Here is a 16,098-nt window from a genome sequence, read left to right as displayed (position 1 = left end):
TCCAGTGCTATTGACTCAAGAACAAGAGAAGTATCTCAGTATATCAGTGGGTTGGCATCTGGATTCTGATGGCTTTTCAGTGTATTCAGGAACTTCCCAAAATCACAGGCCACTGCACTGATAAGACACGAATCAGGAATTATGATCCTGAACTCAGTCTCAGCCTCAGTCACATCATTCAGATTTAATGCAAAAGCTATTTTTGTTATTGTTTCTGGAAGCCCAGGACATAGAAGGCTCTTCCCAAATTTTGTGAAGGTATGATCCAAAACCTAAATGCAATACAATTAGGATTCAGCAGCACCCAATAATTTAGGCTTAAGAGAAAAAAATTATTAAAAGGAAAGGAAAGAGAAGGAGAGTTCAACAGTAAAAACAGGTACTTGCCAAATTAGCCATAAATGAGCCAGGGACCTCTGGCCTAACTTACTCCTTTCTCCACCTAATTTCAGACATAGAAAGGCTGAAAATAGCTGTAAACAAAAGAAGAGAAAGAGAGGACTGTGTGCTTTACTAAGGGTCTGTTCTAGGATACCCCTGGGAGTGAATCAATAGAACAAAAGAGAAAAAATACCTGGATGTAGTGCACTAACCTTCCTATGTGTTGGCTGAAGCAGTCAGATAGCCCACGGTGATTTTGGGCTACAGTGAGATAAATCAGTGCTGATGTTCATGCCAAACCACAGATACCACACTCAATTTGTTAGGGAATAACCCCAGGTCTTTCCAGCAAAATATTCACTCCTTCCATATCCTGTCAGTGAGCAATATGGAAAAATTTCCCTCTAATGGGTGAGTGCTGTGCCCTAAAACAAGCCTGGGAAACCATAGCTTGTACTTCGTGCATGAAAGTACTGGACAATTAGAAACTCAGCTGAACCATGCAGATTGTCTGCTGATGAGGGTAGACGCTTATTAAAAAAGCGTGGAGGAATTCATTCTTTGAAGTTTACAGCTGTTGCCATTTCAGCCACAAGTCCAAGCTGACATCCATGACAGACGAAGAACACAGCACAGAAATAAAATAAATACAGCTTGATAATTGTGTGATGATTTTACACCTTTCTGAGGGAGGCTTTATCCACGCAAATTTTTATTTTTTTTTAATCCTAGGAAGAATGAAGACTCTTGTTCCCCAAGATGGGGCAGCTGGGACAGAAGGAGTATCTTGGAGCAGTTCTTGTCCCCTCTGGGTCAGAGGTCAGGTTGTTTTCAGCCTGAGTGGGATTGCTATTCTCTCCATAATGCCTTCCTGTCTCCATGTTCCCCATAAAACTACCTCCACAAAAAATGAACCATCCTCCCAGAAGAGGAGCAGGGATGGGACTCAACTAGAGATGGAAGAGCCACATTAGTCTCCATGTGCATTTTCTTTTTCAGTTACCTGTTACGATCCATCAGAGTCTGGAGATGTTTTTCTCCTCACCTGGATAAAATGATTATGCTCTTCAGACACTGCAATGACACTCTGATGTCATTTGTCTAACATAGTCCATTGGACAAATGAAGACAATCTTCCACTACCTTTGTGTTATATCCTTGATTAAACTGAGGTGCTGCCTGTTTCTACTTGACCTCAGAGCTGGGCGATCTCTTCACAGTTGTTCCAAAATCAGTGAAACAAGATAAAACCAGCCAAGACCAAATCTTAGCATTGCCACATGGTCTCAGTTCAAATCTTCATAATAAAATCTTTTAGGAGACATCCCTGAAGCTGTAGCTTGCTTAGTCTGACCAGAAAAGCAGAGGTGTTGGGGCAGATGTCACTCTACGTTCATCGTGCTGCATCACATATTGATGTCCTGGGGTCATGTGCATACGTGATGGACAAGGAGCAGCCTGTTGCAAATTTAGCTGGGTAACACATGGTGTGATAGGCACAGAGTTATCCTGCAATAATTTTGACAGTGTGCACTGGCCTAATAACTGTTTATTGCACAAATATTTGGGTTATGCTTAATAGCAGACTGTAAGGAAAGCAAAGAGAAAGGAAGAAAAATGGCTTGAACTCAGCCAGCCCTGCAGTTAACACAGGACAATGGGAAAGTCATGGGCTCCCAGGAGTCTGGTTCAGCTTCCTGCAGGGCCTACTGAACTGGTTGGGAAAGACAGAGCCAAAAGTCTGACAAGCGAGAAGCACAAATGAACTCTGGCTGCATCAGCAGGACTCTCTTTTCAGAGCCAAGGAGATCTTGGGGAGCTGTTCAGGGGCACCAGACCGAGACTCAGGCACTCGCTATAGTGTCTGCAGAAGCAGAGACCTGCCTCAGTTGCCAAAGGGGCAGAGCTGTGGATAATTCGGAGGATGGGGAAGAACTGCTCATTTTGTAAATGCATTTTGGAAAAGGAAACAATACTGTAGTTTTGAGAAAGTGGTTTTGACATTTTGTGGCATGATTTATCACACTATCCTTGAGGGAAAGTCCACAGGCATCCAAACATAGGTTTTGGTGAAACCTTTCCTCCCTGTATTACAATCCCTGGCAACTCAAGGAAAGTTGAGACCCAGACTCTTGAAATGTGTCCCAGCTGGCCAAGGCTCAATGTCCAAGGTGAGGCCAAGACCCAGTTTCTAGCAACAAACTCTGCTGAAACTCTGGATCTGAGCCCTGCAGTTCAGACACTGGCAGTTGTCTCTACCCTACGTCTCATGCCAACCAGAGCATCAGACAGTGCCCGATGTCTGAGCCAACCTGTCTTTTTCTCTTGTGGGCTTTGTGGCTCATCAGACACCAGAGGGGCAAAAGTGCTGCCAGTCCTGCCGTCTGAGGGCTTGAACAGACATAATGGGGCAAGCTCTTACCACCTGGAGAGAGCATTGCCTGCTGGTGCTGGAAATGGCAATGTTCTTTGCCAGGGCCAAGTGTGCTCTTCTCTACTGCAAATAGGTAAACTATTTGTACTATGGCTTGTACAAGTCATCTGAATTCATACTTAACCTATTGGCATATTAGTGATTTTGCATTACATTGCAAAAGAGTTATGTGCCAGGTCTGCTCAGCTCCTGTCTTCCAATTCCAGGGCAGTAACAAGAAATACTAATGCATGCCCTGCTCATGATCATCTGAGCCATATTTGCACAGCATTGCCTTGTCCACGTTCCCTTTCAAGACCAGCAGTTCTTCTCTTCCAAAACCAAACTGCTAATTTAGATGAAATTTCATCAAGGCTCCTGTGGCCATTATATCTGTGCACCAGTAAGGACAGAGCCCTTGCTGGACAACAGCAAAGACTTACTGGCTTATGCATATGGCGACAAGTGACTGCTAGGTCATATTTAATTTGCCCTTACCACACAGACCATAATTCTGTCTAACCAGAAGAAAACATTGCACGATAGGGAAAACAGGCAGACCACAAACTAAGTATACACCACATGTTAAGTAAGCAGATGTCACAGGAAGGAAAATGCAATATACTGTAGGTGCTGAAAACCTTCAACTGACATCTGCTCTTCTTTATTTCTATCCAAAGTTCTCCTTTAATACCTGACATCATGATCTCATTTTAATCCTTTCTGTTATAAAGTGGTGATAGCTTATATCTGCAATTCTCTAAAAGACATATTTCTCCTGTTCAGAAAAAAAAACAGGTATCTTCTTGTTACAGTTGAATTAATCTCTATCTGAGAGATAATTTCTCATCAACCCACCAGCAACACTGCTGAGTTACTTTCGAGAAGGTCATATATGATCATAAAATGACATTTAGAAAGAATCAAGCAGCATGACATGAAGAAAAATTAGCAGCAAAAACAAAAGGTTTGTCAACCTTAGATAGCCTGAGCAGCACCTTGTCCCTTAGCAGGGACCTACTCTCAAAAGCATTACTAACAAAGGAAGAACTGGCCCATAAGAGCATCAATCTTTCTTCTGTCCACAACCCCTCATGGAAACTACAGCTTAAAATCTCAGCAGGGAGCTGGATGTTGAGTACCTCATGCTTTGGAAGCACAACTTGAGAAATACTACAGGCGCCCAATTTTAAGGAGTTCTCTCAAAAATCAGTCTTTGTTTTGGACATCATAAGCTGTTCAGCACCACCAGTCAAATGCTAAGATCTTGGGTAGAAAGTACATCTTGCCATAAGCAGTATGCATCTCTTCGCAACAGGAACCCAGTCTGCTGTTTGTAATGCTTGGTGTTCTAACCTCAAGCAAATACATCACTTAATCTGCAGGATACGTCTCTGAGCATGCTTACATGGTAATAATGATGTTAAATAGAATGGCCATATGATTTATTATACCTTGTGAAATAAAGCAAAGCCAATCTCTTCCCACCACGGGAAGTAACAGCACAGTAGAAAATGGAAACAAGAAAAAATGAGATACCACCCAGGCCTGGTTTAAACATGCAAACTTTCTAATAAAATATCAGAACCAGATGCTGCTAAAGATGAGTGATAATTAAAGAAGATAAATTAAAGAAATGTTTTTCCAGGGAATGACTCTACTGCACACAAATTGTTTCAGCATGGGAAAAAATATAATAAAATTACTGCTGCTGCCTGTTTTCAAAAGTTTCCATTAATAAGTCAAGGCAGGTTCCCTGCTAAATTCCCTTATATCCAGGCTCCCTCTTTGCCTCTGTTGGTTTAATCTCAGTGTGGTTTAGCAGAGTGAGCAGAGGACTGAGCGCCAGGAATTTAGTTCCAACACTGACTCACTGTGTGGGCTCCCTTATGTCATGCCTAGGGCAGGTCAGGCCTGCAAAGCACATCTCTGAAAATGGTCCTGAGGGGGTCCAGAGCCTGATGATCTCCCCATTCTTGTCTCAGATGTGTGCAGTTCACCAGAAGTTTTCCCCTGACTGTCAGCCCAGCAAACTGATCTCAGGCTAAGCTGGTGTAATGTGATTTTTTTTTTCGGTCTAGTGTCTCATCACAAGAAACAAGTACACTGGGAGCCAAGTTATGCAGACACCTGTGCAAACTCACGGCAGGAAACACGGCTGGAGCATTGCAGATGAAGGGCGGATTCAGCAGACCCACTAAGGACCACCCTGGAGTTTCATGTGCCTGTGTATAAACTCATCTTAGTCCGGGTTGTTGTTAAGCTTCATCTTAGCTAAACACAAGACAGAGTATAAGCCCCTCAAAGACTTTTAATTTCTTTAGACTTCTCACACGCAGTAAAGTGTCCATCTAATTGCCAAAGACAATTTTGTAGCAAATAAAATAATGCGCTGCACCAGGAGAGGAAAGGAATAAAATAAACCCATGTAAATACATGGCCTAGTTCCCTTTTAACCACATGTTCCCCAGGCTCATAACCTCTGCAAAAGCCTGCGAGGAACAATGCGGTTTGCAGCGTGCCTTTCAGCTCAACAAACCCGGCGTGTTCCAAGGCTCAGACGCAGGACCGGGTTCCCGGCCGCAAGGAGCGAGCGCCAGGTGAGCAGCGCACACCTCGGGCTGTGCGACACCCGCGTATGCCCGGGCTGCCCAGCCACAGGGGCCCAGGGACGGACACTGCTCTTTGGTGGCCGCGTCCCCTCTCACAAAGCCACCCAAGGCAGCCGTGCGCCTCCTGTGCCGACGTGGGAGCACCGGGAGCCTCCCGGAGGACGCCGCGGCCGCAGCTCGCTCTGCCGGGTACCGAAGTCAGAGGGAACGGACGAACAGGCGCGGAGCGAGCGGCAGCGACCGTGGCCTCTCCAGAACGCGGGCTCCCAACTGTTTGCAGATGTTTCAGCTCAGTCTGGGAATTTATACTCGATCCGAGACTCCGTGCGAGTTAATGTGTGCACGGCCGGTCTGCCGGCCCCAGCCCAGCCACCCAGGTGGCGAGGCCAGCTGCTCCCTGCATCTTTTCCTCCCCAGCCTCCTGGGAGCCACAAGGGACAAGGTACCGATGACAGTAGCTAGGGCTAACTCTAAAACAGTAACAGGTTTGCTCTGCCAGTCAGACTCAGAGACAAAAGAGCACTGTTGAGCACACTCTCACTTGACCCTTTAAAATAATGCATCTATTAAGACCCTTTACTCTCTACAGAACACTGAACTTGAAATAAGAAATATTGGTTACACAGCTCATAGGGAGATTGGCAGTTTCTCCTTGATCTCTGTTTCAGTCCTCATGCAATCAATGCTGCAGGGCATCTGTCCCCAAAACACACTTCTTACCTGCTGGACAGATAGACTTCCCTAGAGATACTGGACAGAAAATTCAGTGGAGAGGAGACAAGGGGAGATGAGAGCAGATGAGAGGAGGAGAAGAAAAGAAGCAACGAGAGAAGAGAAGAGAAGAGAAGAGAAGAGAAGAGAAGAGAAGAGAAGAGAAGAGAAGAGAAGAGAAGAGAAGAGAAGAGAAGAGAAGAGAAGAGAAGAGAAGAGAGAAAAGAAAAGAAAAGAAAAGAAAAGAAAAGAAAAGAAAAGAAAAGAAAAGAAAAGAAAAGAAAAGAAAAGAAAAGAAAAGAAAAGAAAAGAAAAAGAAAAGAAAAAGAAAAGAAAAGAGCAGTCATGAATCTGGGTGTGTAATTTATATATGAGGGAAAGTTTAAACCAGTGTGATTGGCAAGAATACAATGTTACTAAAAGCCACAGACATGCTAATTGGTGAGTCATTTAAGTAAACCCTATTGATCTTGTAGGTTTGCCAATTTTCAATTTTCACTTTTGCTTGAAAACAGCTCAGAAAATAAGACTTAACCAGAAACTCATGATCAGTAACTTTTTCATCCAATTTTTTAGCAAATGTAACTCATCTATCTTGAGGGGAGCTTTTGTTTGACCAAGGGAACAGTCACAGAGTCACCTTGACTCACCTAAGCCTCCCCCAGCATTGTCCGGAGTCACACACTTGGGGCAACTTCATGTCCTATCTGCTTTCCATATTCCCATTATCTCCATATTTCCATTGCAGCTGCAAACCAAGATATTCTTCTCAACCATGACGTTCACTACCAGCATACAGTCTTAGGTGCATGAGAAATAACCACCAGAGACCTGTGACACCTCAGCCACACCACTGCAAAGGTGGGGGATTCTAAAAGGTCGAGCTTGGCTCAGCTCAATTTTCTGCAGCTGCCCCCAGCATGGGAGCTCTCAGCTCCTCAGAAATTTGACTGACATTGTCAGTATCAAGACAGTAAAGGAATGTGACTGATGTCTAGTGGTTCAAAGATGAGTGTAGTTTGACAATTCATGTAAAGAAACAGCAGAAAAATAAAGCTTTAACCCCATTAACCCCTTCATCCTTTCCTATTTGGGCTGAATCTAAGGCAAATTCGATAGAGTGGCTAAAGCAGGTATCCCCAAACATCCACCCTGCTCCTCTGCCACAGATTAAGAAAGTCTTGTCCACTTTGAAAGAGGTACCATCATCTGTTGGGTGATCCTGAGCTGCAGAGAGAGAGGGATTGGCTCCTCCTCCCCCTCGGAGAGAGTTTCAGTAAGCAGGCACAGGCTTTCCACATTCTTAAGCAAAATATTTACTTTACAAGTGTTGAAACAAAATTCGGAAAAGTGAAGAATAATATTTATTTTGATGATGTTAAATTGCATAAAAGTCAAAAATGAAAATTAGATGCATGCACATATACTAAGGACATTATTCACTAATCACAGGAACATAAAAGTACTGGAAAATACCCTCCTTCATTGCCACTAGGAAAGCTGATCTGGAATACATTACAGGCAAAATGTATAATTAAGCAAGCTATTATTATCCAGTGTCTTAGCAGATGCTGACCTCGTTTATGGTGATTGGGATAAGAATTCAAGCAAGGTTTGATTTCACAGCTGTGTCCATGATGCCTTGGACCTGTTGTATTGCCTCAGAAATTCCCAGAGTGTTAGCACTGATATTTACGTGTGTTGCTTATGGATTCCTATCCTCCTTGGCTGCTGCCTGGGGAACTTTTCTTTAGCTTCTTGGAAACGAGAAAATTGTTTCACTGATCTATCAGCCAGGCTTTATACTGGAAACCTGTGTTTAATTCCTTTGAAGAAGCTTTAATACTCCACCAGTACAAGGAGGGGGGACCTTCCACTGCTTGTTGCTGTTCTCTCGTTTTTATTTTTTGCAGGTGTAAGCTTGTGGCTCAGTTACTGAAATAATAATTATGTTGAAAATATCCTTGGCATGAGAGATGAGCAGCCAAAGTGTTATGGGCACAGTAATTTGTACATGGAAATGAGGATGCAGGGAACAACATGAACATCAGTGTACCAAGCAGCTTATGATTAAAACATTATGCTGGGCTTTTATGATTTCTACAGCTAATTAGCAAGATTTATAAGCATCTAAAAAAACAACAACAACAACAACAACAACAAAAAAACACCACCAAGGCTGAATACAGAAATTATCCTTATTTTCCACTTGGGGCAAAAAACTGCTGGGTTCTAAAATAGTGGGGAAAGAGAGGGAAAACATCCTTATGTTTCTATCTTTTCCTATTTGCCCACAGTTTAGACTAATTGCTTCTCTCTTTTCCATAGGATGAGTGGGTGTCTCTCAAGTGTCCAGTATGAAGTCTGTGACTTATTCACATCAGTGGCAACGCCTTGTTGATTTCCTAGAGAAAAGGTTTCCTGCTGTTCCGTTATGGATTCAGACTAGCACCGGTTTTGTTTTCCAGTGGCATGCTGGGGGAATGTGAGGTGCCAGAAAAAGCCACTTCCACCAATATATACTTGGTTGATTCTGTTCCCCAGGGGTGCAAAAAGGAAAAGGAGGGGCATGGGAGGAAAGAAGAAATACCAAGCCAGTCTGTAGAGGAATGAAGGTCTTAGTCTGCAGCCACAGACCTGCGAGGGCCTCCCAGAAGCTCCCAGGAGGGCTTCTGGCTGGCAGCACCTGCATGACCTGCTTGGGAAGTTTTGGTGTGCATGGGGGAGCTGTGCACCACCCCAGCCCTTTCCCTACAATTTTTGCATTTTCAGAGGCCCAAGCATCTCCATGTAATCATGGGCAGAAACCCCCTGGCCAGTGTCATAAAACTCTTTTGCTCTGTCTGGACAAACCTTTCAGCCAGAAAAGGATATGCCCTTCAGAAAATGTGATTGTGTGGACACCTCATTGCATAGGATGAGTTTTGCTCTAAGTGAGATAAAGTCTGAGGATCATTACTGAAGACATGGCAAAGGAATTGCTTCAATACAGACCCAAACCAACTGAAGACAGATGTGATGACTGGTTTTGTGATGGCTGTAGCTAGCTCCTGTGTGCAGAAAAGCTGACATTTCACCCAGAACACAGCTGGTTGTTTTGGCCAGGGTGTCCCTGTTCCAGGTTTGCCTTTGGGAAGAGACTCTCCAGCCACTGTGGGCATTGCCCTTTGCCAGAATCTGCACTCCTGTTTCTAGCCAAGAGTACAATAACCACAGGTCGGTCTATGCTCCTCCAGCAGGGAATTGTGACCCATGGTGGGGGACTGAGAGCCACACTGGGCACTCAGATGCCTGGGCACAGAACTGTATGTAGGGACATGTACTGTGTGTACAGACCTCCCAGGCAAACGTGACCTTCAGAGAGTTGTACTATGCTTTTAGGTGGCTGCAAACATCTAGTGACAGACACAATGTCTTCATGTATCCCTGGGAAGTGCTTTACCAATTCTGTATGTCACCACAATGTAATAATTACAAATACAGTGTCTTACTGCACAGCTACTGGGACCACAAAAGTCCATTTATAATGTTCCATTTATTTATACTGGATCTCTGTTTCCTCAGCTTAGATATATACAAATAGTAGTTTGCCACACTTAATAGTATCTTAGCATTTTATCATGTTTAATGAACCACTGTCATCACCTCATCCAGCACTTTTTTCCCTCATTCCTGTATTCCTAGACAGTTGGCCTAAATGGGTATAATGGAACAATTTCCACTCCAGCAATAGTTTGGTGCTTATGTTACAGAGTGCTTGGTAGCTGCTGCACCCTTGAGACAGAGAATGTGCTGAAGTTCATGGTGAAACCCATGCTAGAGGGATGCCATACTCTCCATATTCACCTACAGAGCCAGTCCTTTTTTTGTTAACATGCAGTGGGAGCAGTTAGAAACATTTTTAAAGAGTTTCTGGTCTAACATTAGATAGGAAGGTTTAGCCAGAGAACTTTTCACTGAAGTGGCACCTTAGCCTCCTTGGCCAGAGGTGCTTCAGAACATGGGAATTTCAGGCTGGCACCTCCCACTGCAATGTGTCCAGCAAGAGGAACATCAGCAGAGCTTGACTTCATCATATAAACCTACAGTTGCATATGGATACAAAGATCCAAAAACAGAGCTGTAGGGGAAAGAATCCTACCCTGATGGAAAGAGGGAAGTGGAACAAAGGCGTGGCTGAGACAGCACTGCTGGAATGCCAGCAGAGCTGGCAGAGGGAGGGGAGTGGGACAGGGAGCATCCTGTCATAGGGCAGCCCCTGCATCCTGCATCTTCCAGCACAGGGAGGGGAGCCTGCCCAGCCTCTTATACAGGTGTGCAGAGAACTGGGGGACCCACAGGCTGCTGGGGCTCTCCTCCCAAGCATGTGCGCTCCAGATGGGCTAGGACTGCACGCCAGCTAATATAGAATATTATTTATAATAACAATAATAACAATATTAATAACATAAGAACATCTGGTAGCATTTTTTTCCGTCTACCATTTGGCTGGAGGCAGAGCATCCGGGTGACATGACAATGTATTTCTGTTTCCAATTTAGCCCCAGCTCAGCTGCTGCAGTGACTCAGAGACAGGCTCTTCCAGGGACACATCCCTGCTCCTGGTCCCAGCTGGACCCACAGGTGTCCCACCACAGACAGCAGAAGCACCTAAGATCAACCATGCTTGAATTTCCTTTACAGGCTGTTTCACAGGAGACTGCAATGGGCTTTTTATGCTTCTATGGCTCCTTTCCATCCTATCCTGTGAAGCAGTCACCCAACTACAACACTGTGTGGTTTCAGACAGAAAACAAAAGCTGGCTGTTTTGAACTCAAACCAGAAGCGGCTCTATTACACATTTCATGCTATTGAAAGTTTATTTTACTAAATACATATTTAAACTATTTTGGTATTGTTTTGAATTCTAAGGCTTTCAAATGCTTCCAATGAATATGTCACTTTCACCAACAAAGATTTCAGTTTTGACATGCAACTAACATCTAGCCTAAAAAATTAATGTTGTAGTTAAAAAACTGACTTTTCTTTCCTCATTATACTGACAGAAAGCTAAAAGCAAAATTACCATGGAAGCTGACGCTGTTGCTCCTAAAGAGTATACAGGTAGTTGCAGTAGGAATACTTTTATCCATCATCCTGCTTATCATTAGTTTCTCCCAGCAAGTTCTAGCTGGGGAGTTGATTTCTTTGGGATCTAGTGAACTGAGGGTGGATTCCACAGTTATGGAACAAGCTTTCACTTCAAAGAAGTTAATGCATCGTGCACAGGCCCTCATCTGCTATAAATTTATACAGGTTGATGACAAACTTAAAAGGTGCACTATTAAAACTTCATGTTCAATAATAATATTAATTTAAGTATTTGAGCATTCTCTCTCAGGTCACTAAAGACTGAGATTTATGCAAAGTAAATGAAGCATCACTCTGAAGCCTTTGGAGGCACATATCCTGTCCTTGGGGTCAGACAGGTCTGCACATATTCTCCAGGACAAACTAGGTCTCAACACTCATTATATTACCAAATTTGCATATGAAATAGCAAAAAACTGCTGATAAACAGAAAATCCAGGCCTCTGGCTCAGAACTTGTCCAATTATTAAAATGAATTAATAAAACAATTTCTCCTAATGCATTTTACACACCACTCTTGAAAAGATTAAATCTAATTATACAGCTTGACCTCCTAGTTTAGTCAGCTGAATTTGTAGGGCAATGCAAGGTTGCTCCCATCACCTTTGGCTATAGTGCTGTGATTCTTAAAATCCTTAAGGTGAAAACTTCAATAGTGCATCATTATTTGTAACTGACAAAAGCCAGGAATTTGGGTTAATTCTACCTCCAGTCTCATTTTAATCCCCACATAGGTTCCCTGTTGTCACAAATATTATTAGCATATGAAATCTGCTGACTGTTGAAGTTTGGGGAATTCCAATAATGAAGGAATTTCCACACCCTTAAATCTAATACCATTTCTGAAGCAGACTGTCTGCCAATGTATATTGTAAAACTTCCCTTGTTGGTTCAACACTCAGTGACAGTACCAAGGAGCCTGCAGCTCTGTTGCACAAATACAGGGCCAGACTTCCATCCCTTGGCCTGGAGAGGCAGTGGCTCCCCTTCCCCTTGGGGATGCCTGCAGTGCCACCCAAGTGGGAACCCAGCATTTGCCTTTCTTTGGGATCTCATGGCTGGCCCTGGGTGCAGCGATTACATTACAGGGCAGAACACACTCAGACTAGAAACCTGGCAGCTGAACAGCCAGAAGAACAGGAGAAAGCAAAGTGGAAATGAGCAGAGTTGGGAAAAGAAAACTGGGAAGGAACAAAGAGAGAGCTGTAATCAGAACTCATCTGAAGCAATGCTGTTAATATGTTATCCATAACAGAGTCCTTGATGACAGTCCAGGACTCTCAGCCTGGGCCAGGGAACTGTCATGTAGAAAGGAGTAAATTCTTACATAGGTTCATGCTATTAATAGTGACAGTGCTCAGTAAATCTTACCATGTGCACTGTAAACAAGCTTTTATTCCTGTGGCTCAGGACAAGTCCTTCCAAATACAAAATTTATCAGTCTCCAACTACACAAACCAGAGGTCCAGCTTTGCTCTGTGACACTAGTGTATGCATGGGCTGCATACATTTTTAGCATAAACAGGTATGATTCACCTTCTTCTTGCAAGATGTTGACCTTCTCAGTTCCGTGTCTCCTCCCTTTCCACATCCTACCTCTCCAAAGCACGGTGATCCCTCCATTTTATAGGGCATTCCCTCATATACATGTTCTCTTGCGTTATGTGAACTAAAGAAGTATTTGTGACAGTCACCTGGGAGAGGGAGCAGTGAGTTCTTGCCTTTGTCTTAAAGATTTGATACAGCAGAAGAGTGGGAACTACATCTCCGCAGTCACCAGAGAGGTCTTGCAGCCTGGAGAGACAGCTTTGCCTCTTCCACTGCTTCCTCTGAATGTGACAATTTAATCCTTGAGCCCAAGGATGACAGTTGCAGTGGGGAGACCGAAGTCCACAATCACAAAGCTTTCTAACCCCTTTTCTCCTACAAGATAGGTTAAACAGCCCTGATTCTTCCTAGTAAAGATGTGTGTATTCAAACCATGTGTCCCACAGACTGGGGAAACAGGTAGAGCTGGAACTGAAAGACAGTAGGTTAGATTTGATATGAGAAAGAAATAATTTACCATGAAGACGGTAAGACAGTGGAACAGATTGCACAGAGAAGCTGTGGATGGCCCATTCCTGAAAGTGTTTACGAGCAGGCTGGATAGGGCTTTGACAACCTGGTCTAGTGAAAGTTGTCCCTGTCCATGGCAGGGGTGACAGATGATCTTCAGGGTTCCTTTTCTACCCAAACCATTCTGTGATTCTATAAAATACATTTTCAGTCCTTCAGGATGTGCCTTACTTTACCATCAGAGGTAAGAAGTGAGCTAGTCAAACAGTCGTTGAATACTGATTCTCTGTGTAGCAGAAGACCAAACACCTCCAGGCAGAGGTGCTCTGCTGCCCACTCGAGTTTCAATAGTTTATTGCCAAGAAATCCTGCACATCAACACTGATTTTCTGGTAAGATATTTTTTAAATGCAAGTGTGGAAGGCTGATGAAAGATCCCCAGAGCAATGAGGGTTATGGTGTTAACATCAGAAAACAAGAAAGAACAGCAGTGATTCACTCTCAATATGTCTGCCTGCACGTCATCTGAAAGAAAATCTTGTTTAGTGCTGGGCATCATACTGTTAGGGAAGGACAGAGATATCAAATAATAAGAGAGGGCACACACACTTGTGGCCACACCAGGAAGTATCTCTAGGAATAAATATTGCTGTTTATTGGTTCTGGCCATGGAACCATAGATTATTCTGTCTTCTCAAAGAGGATGCAGCTAGCAACAAAGCTCCCTCCTAACACCAGGTTAGTGCTGCTTTTAGTGAGCTGTGGGCTCATGCTGTGGGGGAAGGAAGAGAAATATTTCTCAGATTGATAAAGAGAGGACCTTGGAGCGGTCAGTAAATGGGAGAAGATGTGAAGATGACTAGCATCGTATTGATTGCTGTCAGCAAGTGACTCAGAGCACAGTCCCTTCCAACATCTTTATAAGGAAAGGACTAGGGAACAGGGGAAGCCATCCAGCCCAGTAAATCAGGATGGACAGTCCATCTCTGCACTGAGTAAATTAGTTGGTCCAGTTCCTACCCCAAAATAGCAGAAGCTGGAGGGCTACACCCACTTAATTTCAATTAGTTTTTGCTAATGTGGGACCTTCACCACACATTTTGGGGGATCAAGAAACAAGAGTGCTACTGGCTGCATTACAATGAACAAAATAAGCAGCAAAGGGACTGCATGTGGGTAATAAAAATAATAGCCAGTGGGAAACATGAGGAATCATTTAAATGATGCAAGAGAAATGATATACATCTGAGTATATTTTTTCATAGGCAAACAGATGAAAACTGGTCCTCCAGCAAAGCTGGGGTACAGCCAGGGACTTAGATGTTGCAATGTTTTAATTTGCAGATTTCCTGTTGCCTAGCAGATTCTTCAGCCAAGAATTAGACAGTCAAGATACAATTCCCAGGGAGAATTAGGTGTCTTAGAAGAATATTCCTAGAAACCAGTTATTCACACTGCCCTAGAGAAACCACAAAAGAACAGAATGGGACCACAGTCACAGAGAGCAAAAATATATCTCTGCTCAGCCTGAATTTCTCCCAAAGGAAAAGAGTTCAAGCCCAGTTAAGTGTTTATCACAGAAAGATACTTGGCTTTTTTTTCCTCACTTCCCATTGCATCCAGTATCCCAGTAGCTCTCAACAGAGACGGAGAACCTGCTTCAAACCCCCATGCTGCCTGATCTGCAGCAAGGATTTGGTGCTGACTGCTGCACAAGCACTCCCATCAAAGCAGGCTCACCCCCACCCTCCCCCAGCAGCTGTGCAAGGAGCAGCAAGGCTCAGTCTAAGTGTGAAGGCCAGCAAGCAGCTGTGCTGGGGGAAGATGTGATCCATTTAAGAACTTGCTCTGCAAGAGCTCCGAGGTAAGTGGGGCTCTGAAAAGACTGGCTGCAGCTGCCATAAGCATGACAACAGACAGAAGTTGAGGTGGACAGTTTGGCCTTTCAAGTGTGCCTAGGAATGAGGACTTAGGTGCCCTGAGACACCCACCCCATCTGACACTAACACACCAATCCCATAGCTGCCTGTGTTACCCACAGGAAACATGCAGATCTAGATAAACTTTGTAAAAGCTTAATGAGGAAGTTTCATAGCCAGCTCTTTGTCAGGATTTTGTCACCGCTGTATTAGGCATGGAAAACTGACGGACAGATTCTTGTTATCTTCCCTTATGTTTGCTACCTTGTGAGTAAGGACTCTGCTCTCCTGGGGGTAAAAGAGTGCAGATGTATATTTCTTTTATATCAGAACTCTGTCAGGAATCAACCTTCTCTTTATACCCACTTATTAAGTGTATAGGAGTAATATTAATGTGAAACCAGCTGCTTTATCCAAGAAACAACTAAGAATATGTATGTGATATTATGCAGTTAATAGTAAAATGCTTCTGAATAAGCAGGATCTATTTAGGCAATACTATAATTATGACAGCTGTATACTGCTTGCAGGCAACATCTCCACTGATTTTGGCTGGTATGCAGACCTTCAGGCACTAGAGAAACTGCTTTAAAATAATTAAAATATGCTTCTTATTGTCTAATTAAGAATAATCGTGACAGCCTAACTGCATTAAAAACAAACAAACAAAAAAAAAGAACAAAACAAAACAAAAAAAATTTGAAACCAGCATGAATCATATATGCTTTAGACTTGTATTAGGGATTTCTTAAAATTTAAGTTTTAACTAACTCATTTTCAATATGGCATCACTCCCAGTCTCAGATCCAGCAGATTTCTCTCTCTGGGACTCCCAGTGAACCTTTCTGCAGGCAAGTAATTTTCATTAGTGTC

This window comes from Cinclus cinclus, chromosome 3 (assembly GCF_963662255.1).
Source record: "Cinclus cinclus chromosome 3, bCinCin1.1, whole genome shotgun sequence".
In the NCBI taxonomy this organism is placed as follows: domain Eukaryota; kingdom Metazoa; phylum Chordata; class Aves; order Passeriformes; family Cinclidae; genus Cinclus; species Cinclus cinclus.
Note: the sequence above shows the minus strand (reverse complement) of the source record.